This window comes from Pygocentrus nattereri, chromosome 29 (assembly GCF_015220715.1).
Source record: "Pygocentrus nattereri isolate fPygNat1 chromosome 29, fPygNat1.pri, whole genome shotgun sequence".
Classification (NCBI taxonomy): domain Eukaryota; kingdom Metazoa; phylum Chordata; class Actinopteri; order Characiformes; family Serrasalmidae; genus Pygocentrus; species Pygocentrus nattereri.
This window is the reverse complement of record NC_051239.1, coordinates 19388225-19409821: the sequence shown is the minus strand read 5'-3', so window position 1 is coordinate 19409821 and position 21597 is coordinate 19388225. Positions and strand designations below refer to the sequence as shown.

Here is a 21597-nt window from a genome sequence, read left to right as displayed (position 1 = left end):
CAATTACTAATTAGGTTAGGCAATCTGAGGATCTGAAACTGTTACAGTGGTAACTCAGCGACATAATTTCCATCTAAACGTTTAATTCATTTAATTAAACACTAACCTACAAAACTCAAGGCACTAAATAACTGCACAGTGTATAGTTTAAGACTATAGTCTATAATGGCCGCACTGAGAGTATATCTCCTGGATTTTATGGAATTCCCCCATTGGCCCCTGATGTTGGGTCGTTGGCCTCCGTTGACCCCGTGGCACTGCAGCACCTGTGCCAGCATTGAGCTAATTAGACAGATCCGGAAAGAGGTGAGTGTGTGTATGTGTGTGTGTGTGTATGTATGTCCATGTGTGTGTGTGTGTGTGTGTCGCATTTCCAGCAGTGATGCGGAATTAAGTTCTGAAGGTCTCAGCAGGAAGCGACATTCCAACAAGCACACTCCACTACACTTATTATCTCTCTCTCTCTCTCTCTCTCTCTCTCTCTCTCTCTCTCTCTCTCTCTCTCTCTCTCTCTCTCTCTCTCTCTCTCTCTCTCTCTCTCTCTCTCTCTCTCTCTCTCTCTCTCTCTCTCTCTCTCTCTCTCTCTCTCTCTCTCTCTCTTCCTCTCCCTTGCTCGCTCACACTCCCTCTCTGGCTCTGCCTATGTAGTTAATGTGCCTTCCTTCATGTCTTTTCTCATTCCCCTCCATCTTGCTCTCTCCCCCCTCTTCCTACATAGCCTCTTTTGAAGCCCATTTTATTGTCACTGACATCAAAGTCATTGCTCTAGAAGCCTTTAAATTATTCCACTTCAACAATAGGGTCAGGTTTCAGCTCATGGCCAAAATGCCTCTCAAATCGTTAGTGAGATATATTAGGCATTTCCTCTTGGTCTCAAAGCTGTCCCGTCGCCTGTCAGAGGACACTGTGAGACTCTTTATGATCCAAGATAATAAGCTGAGATCACTTTCTGCAAGCTACATTCATCTGCAAGGCTAATATGCAATTTTTCAAAAATCTTCTAAAGAGCTCAGTATGGCTGAAATAAACGAGCCAATAAATTTAACAGTGTCCATATAATGATCAGAAAGACGAGGCAAAATGTACGCTTGTACAACATGCATATCTAAAGTAAACAAAAAAAAGGGTAACATTTTACTTGAAACCTGCAATATAACACTGACCGAATGCCATCAAGATCATGTCAGAAGCGCCGACAGATTACTACAGTTTATAGGTCTATTTGAATGGGATTTGTCTTACATGGGTGTGGGAATGTAATTAATACTGGTGTTTCTCAGTGATTTACGTCCAGTCTGAATCCACCATATAAGTCATTTTCACAGCTTTTATTTACTATAACCTAATAACCTGTAAAATAAACTGTACAAATAGTCCCAGACTATATTATTCCCAGGCAAAGTGCTACGGCCATAAATATTCCAGTATATCATGTGAAAAAGGTTGTTGTTTTTTTTTTTTTTAAAGTGTGGAGGCACTCAAAAAAGTCTTGTATTTTCTTTGGGCCAAATCAAGCCTTTATGTCCTTCCTTAAGTGTACGACTCCAGACATTAAATGTGCCAATTTTGATTGTTGGCTATAAATTCCCAAGCTAATGTTTGGACTTGTTATCTACCTGCACTTGGAACGTATTAGCACTGTGTAAATTGAGTAGCTATGCCTATCTGTGTAATTATACCAAGATTTCTTATCTAATGTAGGTAGACAAGAAGGTTAGGTAAAAGTCTGCAGTGTACAACACATGCTGTTCAGCAGTTCTACCAAAATATTTGGACACGATCACTAAACCATTCACCTTTCTCATATTTGCAAATGAGCTGACTTAATCCAATATTTATGATATTTCATGGGTGCCTATTTCCTTTTTGTATCTATGGAACTGTGTGCCGTACTATTTACATGCATTGCATCAAGCTGCCATAGTAAGCATGCATAATCACAACTTAGCCCAGTTTATGGGGAATTCCTCTGATTATTTATTTATTTAATTAATTTGAAGTTAAATGAAAATTTCTGCATAATTCAGTCATCGAGGTGTAAACACAATCATTCAGAGTGGTTTGCCATAAAATGGTTAATTGTAGAGAAACTTACTGACTCAGATTTCTTTACTGTGGTAATGACAGGAGCACCATGTGTTGTATACGATGTCTACTACTTGAATATAGCTATTTTTTATTCATAAAAAAACACCTTTTAAGGGTTTTTTTTAAATGTAAAGTTAATGATAAATTAGCTATAAATCTGATAAAGTGTTCTATGGTGACCTTGAATGACTCTTATCTCAAAACTATCGTAAAACAACGTGCCAGACATCAGGCAATGCATTCGTAAGCATTTCATGTAGGAACTTTCTATTATGTAGCTTTTAGAGGCATTAAACCAGATGTCTGGTTCCTGTCACCACCATTGTGAACACCTCTGACTGGGTAAGTTTCCTAAGGACTGGGTATTTCACATCAAACCACTTTGAATGACTTGTAAAGATCTTAAAGGGGAATTCCACCTTTTTTTGGCAAAATTGAATGATTGAACAGTCATTGGTGATTAGAGCAGTTTGACGTGAAATGTTTTCTTTCTAGAGATACTTACTAATTCGGATTCCTTTACAGGGGTGGTGACAGGAATAGGCGCTTGCCTGTATTCTAATTTTATGTGCACCAGTGAATCTATGTCTTCTGAGTTTTTATATGTAACGTTGATGATGGGAAAATAGTGGGAAATCTGAACAAATACATTGTTTGGGGACTGTTTTGCCTCATAACCTTGCATGTATCTCCCTGCCATGAACAGCTTAATACGTTTCAGGCCAAAACTTTATAATAAAATGATCATAAAACAATGTCTCAGGATTCATAACCATTCATGTAAAAGCCTGTAAGGTAGCTTTTAATCTCTTCAGTTGGCTGTTACCCATCACCAGCATTGTGAACAACTCTAAAACTCCAGAACTGAGCGTATCAGACCACTGTAAACGACTTTGTTTACATCTTATCCATTCAATTACACAAAAATAGGAATATTGGTGCTATTATCCTTTAATTAGACTGACAAAGCTATTAACATATTATATGTATGATACCCCATATGATTCGGCTTAGCTAGTCTATAGCCATAGCTAGTCTATAGCCAACACAACATCTCTAAGTAAAAACGGGCATCTGTCTAAAGACGTCTCTGCATGCAGTAGCTGAACATGTGCAGAAAGGCGGCTGGTCAGAGGTGTTTTGGAAAGAGTCGTATTGTGACTGAAGTAACGCCTCTGTGCCAGTGAGGGCACCTCCAAGCATCAGCTGTAAGTGATTTCTACACTTATTTATATATTTATCTGTCGCTTTTAATTGGGCCGAAGAGATATGTACAGATTCTTGTGTATTAAACACAACGCCTGCTCATTAGTCCTCAGAAACGTAACAAGGGAGTGTGTCACTGTTGCATATTAAACACTTACTGTAAGAACGAGAGACCTACACAGAAAAGGAGGGGGAAAAATAACTAGGCAGGCTTGTTTTAGTTTTTCATTTTATGGCACGGCTGCTATGTCCCTGTGGCAGCGTGGGCCGAGTGCCAGAATTGTGTGATTTTAAAAAGGCCTAAATGTGTTTGGCATTAGTACAAACATCTCGCCATCTTTCAGAACAAACTCTCTCGGAACGTGTACTCTGTTCTTCGGGCGAACAGTTGCAGAACAGATCCCTTCTTCCTCTCACTTTGCTTTCTTCTCCTTTTTTTTTTCTACTTCCCTCTTTCCTTTGGCCTGGCGATGTGTTTGAAAAACAATGATGTATGCCGGCCCGTGTCGAGGCGCCCCCGTGACTGTGCAAACCGCTTTCAAAATAACCAGCGGTCCTTGATGGGCTTTCAAAATCCACCAGATCCTTCAGATGATGAAGAGAAGGGGACAGAACAAATAAAAGCCTGTTTATTCCTTTTCTTTTTTTTTAGCGAGTGAAGGAGAGAGAAAGAGAAAAGGTTTCCTGGAATTTCGTTGAGACTGCTATTGAGACTGCGAAGGTCCATTTCCTGTTCCTGTTGCACTCTCAGTCCTGCTCAGTCCTTCTAGAACCATCCATTACATATGTAAATAAATAAACAGCCCTGATGTAATTAAATGGAGGTGCCATCATTTGTTATGCAACTAGTGGAGAAAAAGCCAAAAGGCAGGGAGGGGATTCGCAGTGGTGGCTTTTTCTCAGGTTTCTCGTTTTCTCTCCCTGTCCAGACAACTGAAATTAATGATTTTGGGGCCCAAGAATCAACAAATAAGGCCAAGGTCTCGTCATAATGGAAAAAGGCCTCCACTTGGGCACGTCTGATGGATCTGGTCCATTTGAGATCCTGTCAGCACCTAAGAAACAGCAAACGAGATCTGCACCAGTCCTGGCTTTAGACAGGGTGAGCATGTGTGTGTGACCTGTGTACATTAGTCTGTGTTTGTTTTGGTCGATATGCATGCAGCAGTGTTGGCTGAAGCTTAAATCTCTGGTATGGATACCAATGATTGTGTTTGCAGATTTACTCTAACCTGCCGATACATGCATGGCTTTGTACATCATACTCCAGAAGGTAAGACTGTTTCTGCAATAGTGATGGAACATTTTGAGGTTGAGTTATGTCTGTCAATCTAAAATCAAACGTAAGCTTGATTCTGGATGAGAGGAAAGTCTCCATCTCATCTCTCATCAGCTGCCAATACAATTCACCAATACATAAAACATTTTTGTTTCGGCCCCAAAACACTATATTAAATCCCAGTGCAACAGCTTCTGTACTTACACTATATTGCCAAAAGTATGTGGACACCGAACGTGGAGAGACAATTTACAAGAAACTGTTCTAGTTTTGAGGAAACGTTTCCTGAAGGAGACGGGAGGAAAGCAGCTATAGCTAAGCTTAAATCAGAGCAATACTAGGACATTAACACATACCGAGACATACTGGACATTAAATGTTGACGCTGCCAAGGTGGATTGACTGTGTTGAAAGGACAAAATGGCTCATCTGAACATTTGGGTTGTGACTCCTGGCCTAACCTGGCTTCTAATGCAGAGCCGGTTGGATTTCTCGCTCATCCATGTGTGTTTTGTATGTGCTGCCTCAGACTTTCCGGGCGCTGCACTTTCCCACTGCGAAGTTCAGCTTTTTACGTTCCATCAATATTGCGGTATAAATTAAATATTTAGAAAATTGATTTTTGACATTTATGAATAGATTCAGAATCGTTCACATCTGCATCGCGATGTATCTAAGAATCTATTTTTTCCTGCACCCCTAGTTCTGATGCTCTTTTACCATTTTAACCACAGCCTACAACTCACCTCTGTCTGGCCCTTTGTTGGCCTAGCTGTTGGTTGCTGGCAAATCAAAAATAAAGAAACTCACTACATTAACAAACTTTTTGTTGGGGCAGCAAAACGCAGAAAAACACTGACGACAAGAATGAAAACAACAGCAAGATTTTAAAAAGCCTAATCCAATTTAAAACATGGCTACTACATTAAACATGCATTTATCGCCATTGGTGCTTATGCACCAAAACTATGGTGTGTGGTATGCAGAGAGAAGCTACTGAATGAGGGCATGAAGCTGTCCTATTACCAATTTTTAGATTAAATCTTTTTTGTGCAATCCAGTTCCTCAAAACTGCTGGAGGCTGCAGTTTGGTCTCCACTCTTAAAGTTGGGAACTCTAGTAGTTAAACATTAAAATTCATATATTTAAATCATCTTAGGACTTACCAGTGGTGGACAGTAACTGAGTAACTGAGTAAATGTAATTAGTTTCTGTACTTTAGTATTTTTGGTGTATCTGTTCTGAAGTTTCTCCGTTCTGGACGACTTTTTCCTTTCACTCCACTACATTTCAGAGTCTAATATCCGACTTTTTCCTCCTACATTTTGAGAAATCTGTGGTTCCTTTTGGTTTCTGTGTGTATAAAAACGTAACATGTCAAAACGAAAGAAGCGCAAAGCCAGAGCACCAATCAGGGCCCAGCGGTCACTTTGTTTAGAGCTGGTTTTGACCTGTTGGTCATACCGACCCAGTGCAGCACGCGGTTCAACGTCAGCGCAGCAGCGTAAAACTTTGGGAGAGTCTGTTCAACATAAATGATGAACTAACCTAACTTTGTGTAAATAGAGCTCAATATAGAAATATGTCCACATATGCAGTCGAGACTGACGCAGCTTTTTTCTGAATTTCTACAAACACCATTTCATTTTATAGTAAATGAGTTTGGGCTGGTTTATGTTTATGAACAGACGCCTACAGATCAACATAGTAAAGGAGCTCATCTGTGATCCTGAGTTTAAAGCCAGTTTTTATTCAACTTAAACTTGGAACTAAGTTGTAAATAAATCTGAAACTGAAACTTTGCTTGTGTGTAAAAAGTGATTTCAGAGCCACTCGGTTCTCCCTGATGGAAACTGTTTACCTTCAGTGTTTTGTGCTTCTGATCATTTTAATAGACGTCAGCGTCACTAATTAATGACGTTCTATTAAAAGACTGGTTTACCAAGAGAGACGCTGGAGGACTTTCACCTGAAATGAGTTCATGAAGCCAGTCTGGTTATAAAAATGATAACAGGACATCAGAGCCAGAATTACTCTTTTTGTACTTTTACTTTATACTTAAGTACATTTGAAGGTAAATACTTTAGTACTTTTACTCCAGTGGAGGTCTAAAGGGAGGAACTTCTACTTTTACTGGAGTGATATTTTATTTTATTTGGGAATCTCTACTTTAACTCAAGTACATGATTTGTGTGCTTCGTCCACCACTGGAACTTACTAAAGGGGCAGCTTTTAAGTAAAATAAAAAATGTCTAATATATAATTATTAATGTATATAGTGTACAGGTAAATGTATACATAATTATAGTAATTCCATGATCAAGGTGAATGGTAAGAAAAGAATATCTGCATTTGTGGTCAATTTTGTTCGCCACAAGTATTGCAGATCACTTCGTTTAATGCAATTCAAGAGGTTGACGGTCAGTTTGCTCTGAGGCACAAGAAGCAAGCTACCACACCCATCTAACTGAATATGAGCAAGTCAGAGCAGCCAAAGAAGAACTCAAATTGCCTGATTGTGTGTACCTGACCTTGGAGATGACCAGGTTGACTGGCTGATGCGGAGACATCACTGTCATTTCTAACCAAAAGCAAAGTGGCTGAATTTGGGGTCTCAGCAGTAAAGCTCAGCTTTACCCTCCAGAAGTAGTGCTTAACTAGCAGAGTCCATTATCCAAAGACGATAGTGACTGAGAGTAAAGAGAGTTCTGGGCTTTTGCGAGACAAAAAGAGAAAGATAAGCAGGTAGGGAATCATTAATTGCTTCAGTGCATCCTAAGTCCATTCTATTGACCTTCTAGTTGGGAGAATCTTCAAGGAATAGTTTGGTAAACAATCAAACTGCTTTGATCTTGCTTCATTAAATTTTGCACTGGAGCTGTAATGCTAATGTAGCAAAAAGTTACAAAAGCTTATCCTCAGCACTGTGCAAGCTGCTTGCTTAATCATCGCCTCAACTCACATGAAGTTACTTAATCTCAAACAGGCCTGCCTACTGTGTTTTTGATACTGTATGACAATATATATTGTAATTTATAAAAAAATGGACAAAAGCTAACAGTTAAAAACAGTAGTAGCTCCCCCTTGATTTGTCAATGTTTATAGGCAACAGTGTGTTGTCCAGCGTCAGAAACCACACAAGCAATTCTATCTGGGATCATTTAAAACCGCCTTTGTTTTGAAGTCACACATGCCAGAACAACTCGGTATCCGTTTGAGGCAAGTGCATGATGATTAAGCCATGTTTGCACTATGCTAATTAGGGGGTACCAGCGTTAGTTATTTGTTAGCTGCAGTAGCCCCGTAACACCGGTGCAAAACTAAAGAAGCAAACGTGTCTTGGCTGATCAACTACATGCAGGTTAACAGGAAAGTTGTGTAAATTTGATATTTCACCAAACTGTTGCTTCAAGCCAACTGAAGACATCAGTCACCGACACAAGTTTTCACCAACAATGTCAGGGGCTGAATTTTCAGAGCATGTCCTGTCAAGGGAAAGAGCCGTAACTGAGTGAGAAAGTGTTGCCGTGGCAGTGTTGTCTAGCAAGGGGGCAGTCAGAGGGTGCGTTTACTTTTAGCCTGCGGGGTAATTAGTGCATGCTCTGCGGGAGGATCAAGGTTGCCAGATTTTAGGGTGTTAATAACAGGCCGCTCCGCTGCCTCACTAACACCTGCGGAGAGAGAAGTTCCCTCCTTCCCGAACTCGTCTACCCAAAGCATACCTCCCTTCCTTTCTGCAACTCCTTCTGCACTGTTCTGTCTACCTCGCTTCCCCTGTCTAGCAGCTCCTCCTTTCTTTCTCAGCCTCTGTCCTTCTCTCACACCATCCTTCTTCTCCTGCGCTGTGGGAAAATGTGTCATTTCACGAAGATGGACTCTATTTGGTAGTGCTTCATGTACAGAATGCATAATAATATTATGATAGATGATTTACATTTCGTCACACGTTCACTTTTTACAGCATTGAAAACGCCAGCCGCCCTTCACTGTGTGAACATCTGAATGAATGAAAGTACAGACATGGTTCAAAGTTCAAGTCCTTTGAAGCTAAAAATAGTTTTTTCCAATAGTTACAATTTCAGCGATACAAGATTTCCTTGTGTCAACAACAATATAAAAGACCCAAATCATAACATATTGTATGTTTTTCTGAATCTTTGTATTGTAGTTTACCTCCTGTCTTGCCTTATATGTTATATAAGAAACAACAGCTGAGGAAAACTTCTATGTATGCGCTGGAAAAAAGAATCTGCTAAACGAATAAACGCTTCATCAAGGACAAACTGTCATTTCAGAATACACTGAATGTATACCCTACACCTCTTGCATGTATATTCCATACATATGGACCAAAGCAGAAAAAAGTAGAATGAGCGGATGGTTAGTGTTGACGTTCCTGACCCAGAAGGAATGTAGCAAGTGTCAGCGAGACAGTCTGTTTTGGTCTGCCACAGTTACCTCTTCTAACTTCTCAATTACTTATCCAGTTGACCTGGCACTTTCATAAAGAGGCAAATGACCCACCTCTTCATCCTTCATAGCTCAGCACCTGGGTGTGAATTGACGGTCAGACTGTGGTCCTTCAATGAAAGGGGAGAGCTGCCACCCATATTCCATAGTCAGTAACCATAAAACCTTGCATGACAAATAGCAGATGTGGCTGTCAAGCTGAAGGAGTGCAAAATATTTAAAACATAGGACAAGGGGACACGTATGACCTACAAACTAAAAAGTAGAGATCAGGTGTTTACCTCAGATCCCAGCCCTAGTCCTTAATGTTGAGAACCAATCTGATACCAATCTGATTATTCGTGTTTTCTTAGTGATATACAGTATCTACACAGTGCACACTATGCTAAGAAAAAACTACAGTTTACAATTATTAAAGTTGCATCTTAGTGCGTGCAGTGCGCAAAGGTTTGTAGTTTTCTGGACTACTTTTAAGAAATGAACGTTCTATATCATCATAAATATGCAGCTTTGATGATACAGTAACTCTAAATTTGAGTCTTTGGTTATATTCATATTACCAGGTTAAAGTGGCACAAATCCTGTTACACAGGTTTGATGTTTTCAGAGCTGTGTTGCCATCAAAATCTGATCTTTTCAAATCAGATCTGAGCCACTTTCATATATGGTCCTAGATCGGATCAAGGCTTATAATGTGAACGCCGCCTTTTTCTTGACTTTGTATGTTGGTATTGTTGTCATTAGCAGCTCACCAATTTACAAGCAGCTAGTTTAACCACATTTTGATTAAAGGCAGCTAATGTACCTTAACTGCAGTTGGAACACTGGTACTGCAAATACCGTTGAGTTGTGTTTGGTTTTCACTTTAAAGTATAAACTACTTTAACAGCCTCAATGTGCTTCACTGCTGCAAGTTGCAACTTATGTTACCTATACAACAGTGATGTAAGTAGAGAGTGAATGGGTAAAATAGCCCGAAGAATGGATGGATCAAGCCTAAAACGGCTCCAATACTGATTTTTAGTAGGGACATCCGTACTAAAGAGTAACATTTTTCTCAATAGTTTCAACATTTTGAAAAGGCTCCTGGGCTCCTGTAACGTAAGTTGAAGAGCTGGATCTTCTTCAGAGTAATTCAGTTTGGAACAGGGTGTGGGGCAACCCCTTTTTCCCCATCAAGAAACATACACTTCGAAGCACACCTTTGAAACTGCTCCAAATAAAACATCTACAAATCTTGACTGCACACAACGTTGATCTGAAGCAGTTACTAAGTCCATTTCAGAGTGCTCTGCTATCAACAGACACAGCTGTGACATCAATGGCCATACAGTTTATCACGTAACTTCAATTGTCCTGCAACTTTTAAATGACACAACGTAAGTCCTGTCTTGCACTACAAGTTCAGCCTTGCTGTGCTTATAGAATGAGATTTAGAAAACACTTGAATTCTCAATACATTCATTCATTATAAGATGCCCAAGCATGTAGTGGAATTATTAGTGGTGTAGTTGGACCTGATAACATTCCTGATACATAGAACACATAGAACATATAAAACGGGGATGCATAAAGATACACTGTGCAAAATGAGTTCACAGAGATGGTTTTTAAGGTAATATTTTGTGGGAATGTGAGATTAGAGTCCGTCTTCTCTGATTTAATAAGGTTGACGGTATATGGGAAAAAGCTAAGACTATAAAACATGCAAGAATTATGTCATATTTTTCATTACTTTTTGCATCCACCAATTGAAAAAATCATTAAACCCTATAGTAAGTCATAATAAGGAATCTCTTTAATATGACTCACTGTCTAATAACAACACGATACTGGCTGGAGTTACAAATAGGAGATAGTATAGAGCAACTACCTGATATATCATAATTGTAAGAGACTTTTATGCTGAGACAGTCATAATCACAAGACATTAATTATGAGATAGTACCTCATTACTATGAAATATAAAACAATAACGTAATGAAACTTTCTAATTATAAGACATCAGTCCTAATTCTGATTTACTTTCTGATGATGATGACTTTCTACATGGCTTAATTTTTTTATTCAAGCAGCAATGAAGTATATTTTTTATGTATACATAGACAGAATCTAATCTGGAGTTTCCTGTGCAAAGCACTGCAAAAAAGTGAGTAACCAATCGATATTGGCAAGAACAAGAATATTTCTTGATTTAAGAGGCTTACTGGAATACCCAGTGTGCCTGCTGTGTTTTAAAACTTAATATAAAGCTGTTTGAAAAAAGGCAATGACATACCATCGGGTCAGCTCCACCATCACATTGCACTTATCAGACAGTATTTATACTGGCCTTGCTGCTGCCCCCAAAAGCACTCAAAAGCTTCCCAGGGAGAGAGGCTGCTGTTAGGCTATGAATGTAGGAGAGTTAAAGGGTAGTGGTGAGGAGCTGAAAGGTGAGGAGCCTGCATGTGTGCATTCATCAATGGATGTTTGAGTTAGTTTCGGAGCCAGTCATATTAGAACGACTCTAAAGTTTTGGAAAGCCAGTACGGTGTGCTGACAGTTAAGCCTCTAATGCTGCGTTTACATAATGGTAGTAGACAGACACCATCAAACCGGATATCCCATTGTTTTGAATGGAGCCATAATGGAAAATTCTGTCTACTGTCAAGAGTTAACTTTTCCCAACTTTTTGCTGCCGGCCACAGCGGTGGAATAAACCAGACATTTCACACTTGAAGCCCAGGCGCATCCGTTCATGTACATCAAAGCCTTAAATTCTTCAAAAACACACTATTAGAAACATTAGCATGTATTTAAAACACGTTTAGGACAAAACAGTAGTGAACGCAATTGTGACACACACTGGCAGAAATGTCACTTTCATCATGACGACATTCGCACAGCTGCATGATGCCTTGCTTTGCCTCACCTTTGAAGAACAGGTCTTTTGTCGTCTCATTTTGCTGAAAGAAAAACTATCCTTTTATATTTCTTGATATCAAAATAAACAAAAAGAAGTCAAGATTCAAGCCTGTTTATACAAAATATGAATTGAATGTACATATAATTTATAATGCAAGTGTGTACATAATTATGCCACTTAAATTACATTTAAATAGTGCAGAAAAATGGACTTCTAAAAGTAGAATTGAGCAAAATCTCAGTTAGCATAAACCTGACCTGAGGCCTAGTTCAACTTCGCTCAGGTCACACTAGAATGGAACCCTATGCACCCCCTCTTTTCTCTCTCTCACTCTCTCTTTCTCTCTCTCCCCCTAAGAATTGCTAAACTCAATTACCGGTCCAAAATTTCCTCTACTCTACCAACTGAAGGGAGGAAAAATAAGCCATTCTTGGGGAAGGAGGGCTCATGGGTGCTCTGAAATGCCCCGAGACGTATGAGTGACAGCTGACTCCACTTACCTGCTCCCAGCCTCACCCACCACTACTGCCTAAAGAAGTCTCCAAATATAATTAGGCCCCAGGAACCTCTAGACATTTTTACATTGCCTGCGCACAGTCTGAAAAAAAAAAAAGGCATACCAGATACATGGCAAAGGCAAGTTCCCATGTTGCCATAGTGACTGATGCTGAGCGGAGGGGATATTTCATGACAAAGCAAATGAGGTGAGAGGTGATATGTACGCGGGATGTTGTCTGTGAATGCTGGCGCAAAATGCTTGTTAAAGGAGTGCCATTTTCTAGAGAAGACATGAGCCTAGTATAGAGGGCTAAACCAGAAAGCTTGCGGTTCCCATTTGAAATGCAGCTCTTATTTCAGCACACGTCAATAGCTCCAGCTAATAATGTGAGTTTGCTTTAGAGCAGGGCTGCAAGATATGGACAAAATACTAGTAATGTGATTATACAGGCCTTGCAATGTATTAAAAACACCACGGCAAATTAATAGCATACAAGGGAAAATGGTCTGTGTTAAAAAAAAAAGACCCTGTTAGACACCGACTCATCAAAACACTCACTATGATTGGTAAATGTACTCATAGCACACAGTAAAAATGTTGGATTGGTTCGAGGGCTCTTTTGCGAAGGCCAAAACCATGGTAACGATTAACAAACGATATACTGTGCAGACCTACAGTCATTAAACATCCAGTCTTTTCTTGACTCACAGTCGCTTACAGTGTGCCTTCAATCAGCGAACAGTTTAGCTGTCTGGCTGATGTACCTGCTCACAGACAAATATTTATACAGGTATTAAGATATACAAACAGTTGCAAACACACAGAGTACACGCAACCACACACACACACACACACACACACACACACACGCAGGTTCTTTTATACGTGTATATACAGGAACAAACACACCCATAAACACAAGTACAAAAAATTAACATTCTGCCTTTGACATCACAGAAAGAAGACAAAAAACGAGAAGAAAGAATGGCCTTGAAACTGACCCACCAAGTGAGCACATCTCACTGTTGAACAATTGCTCAGTGGGCTCTTGCTTTTTTTTTTCTTTTTTTTATCCGCTTTTCATCTTTTCCCTCTTTTTTGTCTCTCTTCTCTGCCTTTTACAACTTCCTCCTGGTGGGGGCTGCAGCTCAAACCCAAACAAAACTCCATTTTTCAGTTATTGGCCCTCTCGGCATGTAATGGAGAATCAAGCTAATTAGCCCTCCAGCTGCTTTCACTTGTGCTTTATGTAAACAATACCTGTCTGGCTCTCTCTCGCTCTCCCGTTCTCTCTTTCTTTCCCTCTCTCTCAGCCTGCTGGCATTAAGGAACTAAATGCCTGCTTGGCCTCTCTCCACCATTCCATAGTCTAGCTAAACTTCTAAACCTCCACCTATGGAGCCGTCATCCATAAACCCTCCAAAACTAAAACTACACCCCACCCCCGTTTCTCCCCCCGGCCCCCACCTCTAAACCCCCCCGCCCTCCTCCCTCTTTCTCCACTCCTGGACCATAAGAGAGGGCTCTGAACGCCAGCCTAAGGCCTCTTCCTTATTTGACCACTAAACTTGAACAAAATCCACAAAGACGTAACTCAGAAAGAGTGGGCCGTTTAAAGAGTGCAGTAAAAGTGAGTTTTGTGCTGACAGTTAATGGGCATTGGGCAAATGAAGGCCCTGACCGGTTTTCAAGCTGAAACCATGCCGTGGATGAACGCAAACAGCAAGGGTGTGTGTGTGTGTGTGTGTGTGTGTGTGTGTGTGTGTGTGTGGGAGCAGTAAAGAGCCCTCACAGACTAATTACATAATTTCCTTCATCTGAGCAAACACTCACTGGGCAAGAACAAACGCGAGACTGCGCCTTGCTAAGCACTGCTAAGGGGCCTCCTGTGTTTTTGCTGTGACAGATACTTGTTGCATGGGACATGGCTGTTGTATACATAGCTGCATATTACAGCAGGTTATGGCAGCACAAGTTGAGTTGAACTGGGAATTTTTTTTTTTAAAGAAATGACTTTTTAAAAAATTTTTAAGCTAATTTGCTTATACATATATATATATATATATATATATATATAATGCCTTTATAAAATAAATGCTTATATAAAATATAATAAACTTTTTTCCCTGAGGTCCACTTATGACACATAGTTTAATATATAGTTTTATGTACCAGCAACAGTTGCAATTATTGTTTACTCCGCCATTTTCCAACCTCTCTCCCTTAGAATTACATAGGCTGTTCTTGATACTGTGTCTTTTGACTGATATGTGTAAATTAACTCTCTTCTGGCTGCCTGTCCTCTATTGTGCCTCATTCATTGGGTTGAAAGACTCCTTATAACTTCAAAATGAACGGGCAGGGCTAAACAGCTGTTGGATGAATAGGTGGATATTTGCAAATATGCTGTTTTTCATGACATACAAGCACTAAATCCAAAGGAGGCTGCTTTTTAGCTTAATTTCCACAATTGGAATTTGTGGCCTGTGGATATAACGATAAGTTTTTAATTTTTACAGTGTTCCTGTATTACATCAGACACTTCTGTTTCAAAAACTGAGGCAAAAACAGTTTTAATGATATGGCGCTTAAATATTTACACTCCCTTTAAAAGGGTATTTTGTTATTAATCTTGAGACTTATTATTCACTACATATTATCAGTTATACTGTAACTAATTTGAAAGAAATCATTATGACAGTAAAGAACTAAAGAGTGGGCCCACATCCAGACCCTTAAAGTTTGAGGAATTAATGCATTATGAACTATTTAAGTTTTTTTTTTCCCTTTCATATCAACTATCTATTATACAGTAACGTACAATAATAAAACACACCTGTCTTGCAGCTGGAGTTAATTATCATTATGATGAACTTGGTGACACCAGTAGAAACTAAGCACAGAGAAAAAGAATCAGCCCACATAAATTATCTTAAAGCAGCCCATCTGACAGCAGATGCACACTCATTTGTCTGGCCTTCCAAGGCCCTCTGACTTCATACCAGTGCCCCCTCATTCTGACTCAAGCCAACCTTTTTCTCATTATATGCATTCTCGGAACTCACCACTAGGGGGAGATCACTGTTGATTCAGATTAACACTTAATACATATTTTACACATATTACATTTACACAAAGTCACTGAGATTTTACATTTAAAATCTTAAGTTTTGCACATGAAGTCAAATATAAAGTTCTTGAGAACAGATGATTATTAGAAGATATTAGTTCTCACAATTCACAACTGTCATTCAAGTTGAAAGAGTGATGAAAAGGAGGGATGTGGAAAAAAGTGCACACGCTCTGACTCCCACTTCTTCCCTGCCCTTTCTTCCCCCTCACCCGCAAATCCGGCAAGCTGAATCTGGAGTGTTTGCTGCTTGATGGTGGTAGGCCTCTCACCTCTGCCAAAGCAAACCAATTAATAACCAATAGGGGTGGAATTTGAAGCTGCTTTGCAGGTTGTTTTGACAGTCGTGCTCATATACATACTGTGCGGAGGAGAGAGGGGGAGGAAAAAAAAAGAGACCCTTTGGCAAGTGAGGGTGTTCAAATCCTCATTTATCACTAATAGTGCCGAGGGCCAGAGAGAAAGTATGTTCATAAAAAGAGCATGATGTTCTTGCAGGCCCTAAGTGCGGGTTTCAGCAACAATAGAGGCCAAATGGAACTTCATCTCGGTTTCGAGGCCTCATGCTCTCTCAATTTATGTATGTGTGTGTACTCATGTCAACTTTCATTAACACTCCTTTTTTAGACTTTTTATCCAAGCAGTGAACAATATTCTGAGGGAGAATAACGGGGCTGCACAAGATGAACAAAATACAAATGTGATATACCTTACAATGTATTAAAATGATGACTGTCAAACAATTAAAATAATGAATCATGATAAATCACATTACCTTAATTAATCACGATTAATTAAATTTGCCTTATTTGCTCTAGAACTGTGTTTTCCATTCCACAGAAGTGTATTTTTTCCCTGAAGTCCACTTACAACATTTGTGTGGTTTTATGTACCAAAAACAACCATCATTCCTTCATACACAACCGTTTTCCAACCTCTCATATTCCGTAGAATTAAACAGGCTGTTTTTGTTACTGTGCCTTTAAAAGTAACATATGTAAAAGAGCTCTTCTGATTGGCTCCCCTGTACTCACTCAAAAAGCAGTTCAGGTTGAAACACTCCTTATAACTTCTTCAATGTGAATGGGTGGGGCTAAAAGGCCCTAGGCTGAACAAATATATTTAAATTAATATTCATTTTCAAACTTTACATATTTTATTTTTAAAAAAGCATGGAAATTTGTTTTTCCACAATATGGGCCAGTTAAACAAGAAAACAGGGCATGTTGTTATAGCCACTATAGTGGACAAAAAAGCTTCATTAGAATGTAATTATTAGGACTGTCAAATGACTAAAATAATTAGTTGCGATTAATCACATTAGTTTGTTGGTATTAGTTCGTCCTGTTTGTTCTAGTTTGGCCCTAAAGAACAATTAAGCCTAGGTCAAACTAGGAACATGCATTGACAGCAATAAAAAAATTGTTGCATTATAAATGAATCACATTAACACACATTAAAATGCGCTTGTCAATAAATAAAGCAACGTGGTAAAATTCAGACTACCTTGATTACTCAAATATCCTCTGAAACATTCATCTGTTCCAAACAGTGCTTAAAGGGTTCGCTTACATACTGCAGCCTTTGGGCATACTAGTTTCTGAAATACTGTATAATCCAAAACATAATATGGTTAAAACTATCGTCAAAAATCTACACGCACAGACCCATCTCTCACTAAAGTATGACAAAATAGATTTTGACACCACCCAGAACCATGAGACCCTACCCGATCCAAAATGTGGGGTCACCCTGACGCCCAGCCAAGTGACGTGTGAAATCTGAGCCTGCTTAAAAGTGCCTCCCACAGGTATGGTACGTTTGAGGCCCCCCTACTCTGGAGCTTTGTGGGGGTCAGGGTTCTTTCTGCTGGAGCCTATCGCAGCCCCATCTGGCAGAGAGAGAAAACTGAGGGCACCCGGATGCTCAGATAAGCAGCCTGGCCTGTATGGAATGCCCCCCGGACCCCCATGCACCAGCCTGAGTGGAAAGGAAGGATCCGGTAGGGCTCCATTCCAGTTGAGTCGAACTTTCATGGGGGCCCGGTAGAGGATCTGGTGTATAGGTCTGTCTCTCTTTCCCTTTCTTCGTCTCGCTATTTTCCCCATTAACATGCTTGTCTTTTTAATGATTTACTATTGATGGTGGCCAGAAAGTCTTTCTGTCTGTCTCTTTCACTTTTTCTAATGGGACACAACTTGATGCACTTTGTCATTCATACATCAAAACACAACACGCAGCGTAGGCAAGTTCCACCCTGTCCTGTTTGAAAGCTTGTCAATATAATTTGCGTGCTACAGTCTGATCTCATGTCCATGTTTCATCAAAGGTAAAATGAACAGTCAAGTTTCCAGGACAGATAGAAGCAAATTCTAGGCCAACTTCTTGGGTCATTTCAATCTCAGCAGACATAAAAGTATGGAAAGCACAGAAGAGATGCATTCTGGGAATTAAAATTCCAATGCTGTTACCAAGGAGTCAGCAAAATCTCCTCTTTAAGTGGTCTAAAGCACTCATAAAACTAGGAACGTCGTTTTTTTGGGGTCAAAGAATGTATTTTGTGGCAACATGTTTTAAAGGATCCAGCTTATGGAAAATCAAATTTTCTTTACTGTTTAAATTTTTTTTTTAAAATTCCATGTAAATCATGTTAAAGTTTCAAGTCATACCACTCACTCCCCAGTCCATACACCCCAAACACATACTCTAAGCGGCATTTGGCGTTGAACTCAGGACATTCAACTAGCAGAACTTTTTTTCTGTAGCTCTGCTATTAAATTAACTAGGACGCCGTTTGCTCTATGTGTGTGAATTGTTGTGATTGTGTTGAGCTGCTAGTAAGCAATGAGGGGCGAAATGGGAGGGGTGAGAACCCCCTGATCTGAAAACAATTCACATCACATCTCTCTGCAAAGACAGCTGGGCTGAGATAAAACTGGCAGCTCAACTGCCAAAAAAAAGAACTCAAAATAAAGACACTTCATATATATATATATATATATATATATATAAAATTACACTGAGATGCCTAACAAGTTCTAGTGGTTAAGCAGAAAAATTATCATTTCATTCTAATTAAATAGATCATTATTTAGAGTAACAAAGTAGGAAACAAGTAATTTCACTGTAATGTAAGTTTAAACAGGAAGACTCAATGATAAAGCCTCAATAAAGTAAGAGTAAGAATTACTGCTTCCATGTAGTCAAGTCAAATTTTATTTATAAAGCACGTTTTACACCAGGCACGGTCACAAAGCAACTTCACAGAAAAAATCTGGGCCGAAGCCCACATGAGCAGGCCAATGGTGACAGCGGCAAGGATAATCTCCCTAAGAGCAAGAGGAAAAACCCTGAGAGGAACCAAGACTCAAAATGAGAGCCCATCCTCCTCTGATTGAGGTAACAGACAGATATATACTATATAAGACTCTTCAGGTGTTTTTGTACCATCTTTTCAGCTTATACAACTACCTTGTGTCTAGAGAAAGTTTCAATAGACATTCCTGATTAAATATGCGAACATTACAGTGAAATTTAGTGTAAGTTGGTTTGTTTATACTTACTACCTTGTTACTCCAAATAATTATCCAGTTTTGAGATATGTTACTACATTTTAGCTTGATTTCTAAAGCCTGTAAGGTATTTCAGTGTACTGAAGTTGTCCTGAAACCATCACAACATCTTTGGTTATTGTTTTGTGTGTACTGTGTAAAATGGGTTGAGTTTGCAAATAAGCCCCATTCAATGGAACCTGCATACTGTACATTATACAAATATATTTATATTATACATATAGATATTTGTAGCTGTTGTTTCCTGCAGTAAAACAAAAACTTAATTCTTCAAGCTTCCTTTTTTGAAAGTAAGCAAAAAATAAAATTTCATTCGCTACGCTGCCTTTAAAACCTCTTATCAACCACTACACATGGAAAAATGTATACGGACATCTCAGAGGTTTACCAGCTCAGGTAAAGACTGCAAGCGATGTTATACCTCTTCCTTGTCCTTCCATTGCTTCCACCAATATTCTTTTTGGAGAGCTGCCCTACACATTAAATAAGAACTGTAGAGATGTGTCAGCATAGAATCAAGTGTAAGTGTTCATGTGGGCATGTGAGTGCTGCTGCTGCTGCTGCTGGTGTGTGCAGAGGTTGGAATATTTACATTTCATCTCAAATCTATTTAGGATCATTTGAACCAGTTAAGAAAATAAATTTGATCCTTAAGATCCCAATCTGTTCTTGAGGAAAAACAGAGGGAGCAAAGTGAAGGGGGGTTGGGGGTGTTCACCTTTAAACATGAAAACCTGGAGAGCTAGCTTGGTGTGTGTGTGTGTGTGTGTGTGTGTGTAGATGCAGGACTAGGCTCCTGGATTTAATGGGCATCTGCCCGCTGTCTTAACAAGGCTCTTCACGTTGAGAGGAGTGAAGGTGGTGACGGAACGTTCTGCCGTGCTTTAGGGAGAAAGGACACCACTGGATCTCCTCCTGTGTCAGATGAAGCAGGGGAATTCCAAAAGTAGAGCCGCTAAGAACACAAATCCGTCCTTCTGATCTCGTATGATGTTGATGACGTGTCATGACAAGATGGACGTGTGCACTGTGAGACTGAGACTGGACCACACAGTCTTTATTATGGGACCCTCAGTCATATTTGCTCTGCCATTTAACTACAACTGCAGGGTTTTATGCATGGCTAGCTTAAACGTAGCATGACAACAACTGACACACTTACACATTTGACATGTTTTTCATGTGGTACGTCACATCTGAGTAAAACTAAACTATACTTAACATTTTACAGAGATTTGCCTCATGCTCTGAGCTTCAATCTGCAGCAGTCCTTGGGCTTTATATGACGTTATTTGAGAAATGTCTGCCATATTGACAATCTACACTAGCCAGGTTGAGTTCTGTCACCAACGGAAGTCCTCAGCTGTAGACTGATTTGCATGTTGTAATGACCATTTTATATATATATATATACACACACACACACACACACACACACACACACATATATATATATTCTGAAAGTACAGAGCCCTATAAAAGTCCTCAATGTGTACAGGTGACAAAGATCAAGCAACATCTGAAATATCCCAGCACATTTCTAAAAAAAAGGGAAAGCAAGTCTCTCGGAAAGAACGACAGCTGCATTTACAATATATTTAGTTGTTAAAGTTTCTGTGTAATTAAATAAATGGAGGGTGGTCTCTGGCACGCTGTCTTCACCGTCCATCATATATATATATATTAAAGTACAGAGCCCTATAAAAGTCCTCAATGTGTACAGGTGACAAAGATCAAGCATGCAAATACACTTTTTTTGTCCTGCCTGCCCTGAATCCACAGCATTCGCCCTGGATGTGCCAATCATCTGTCCTTCTTTCATGATTGAATCCAGGTTGCAACACTAGTTCCTGTCTCATTGGCCTCACAATGCAATGCAGCCGTCCAGTTCACAGAGACACCTTGTCTTCTTGCTGAGAGTGGCTGAGCTTTGGGGCTGCTGAGGTAGGTATAGGGGATTAGGCTAATGCAGCTACAACAGCATGGTGGGAGAGGACAAGAAAGGGAGAGCACATAGGGATATGCACATAAATGTTAATGTTAAAGAAGACTTATAGCCTAATAAAAGATGTTAGCTCTGCTAAAATAACTAGTCAGGCCCTGCCAGTGACCCAGAGAAAAAGTCGAAGAGAAATATTTTTAGCAAGAAAGATATTTGCTTTACTTTGACCTTTATTTAGTCTGACTCTTTCAGCGGATTCATTGCAGTCCCATGATATAAGCTGGAAGCTGCCGCTAACGAAGCGTCCTCTGTTCTGCAGTTCCACGACTTCAGAATCCAATAAGTCGCTTGGCAGCTGAAAGCAAGTCTGGCTTTGCAGAGCTCAGAATTCCTGTCCAGTGCTGACTGGGGTCATGCGCTGATGTCTGCTTAAAGCTCTCTGAGGCTAAAGAGGTGGATTTAGGCGCATAAGCTAATGACCTCTGTTAGCATCAGAGCTCTGC

At 39.7% G+C, this 21597-nt stretch overlaps 1 protein-coding gene across 6 annotated transcripts in view; it reads right to left on the bottom strand.

Moving 5' to 3' along the window:
• LOC108443672 (ERC protein 2) overlaps positions 1 to 21597 on the bottom strand; it is a 308529-nt gene that overhangs the window by 3657 nt on the left and 283275 nt on the right. The gene's annotated exons all lie outside the window — the stretch shown is intronic.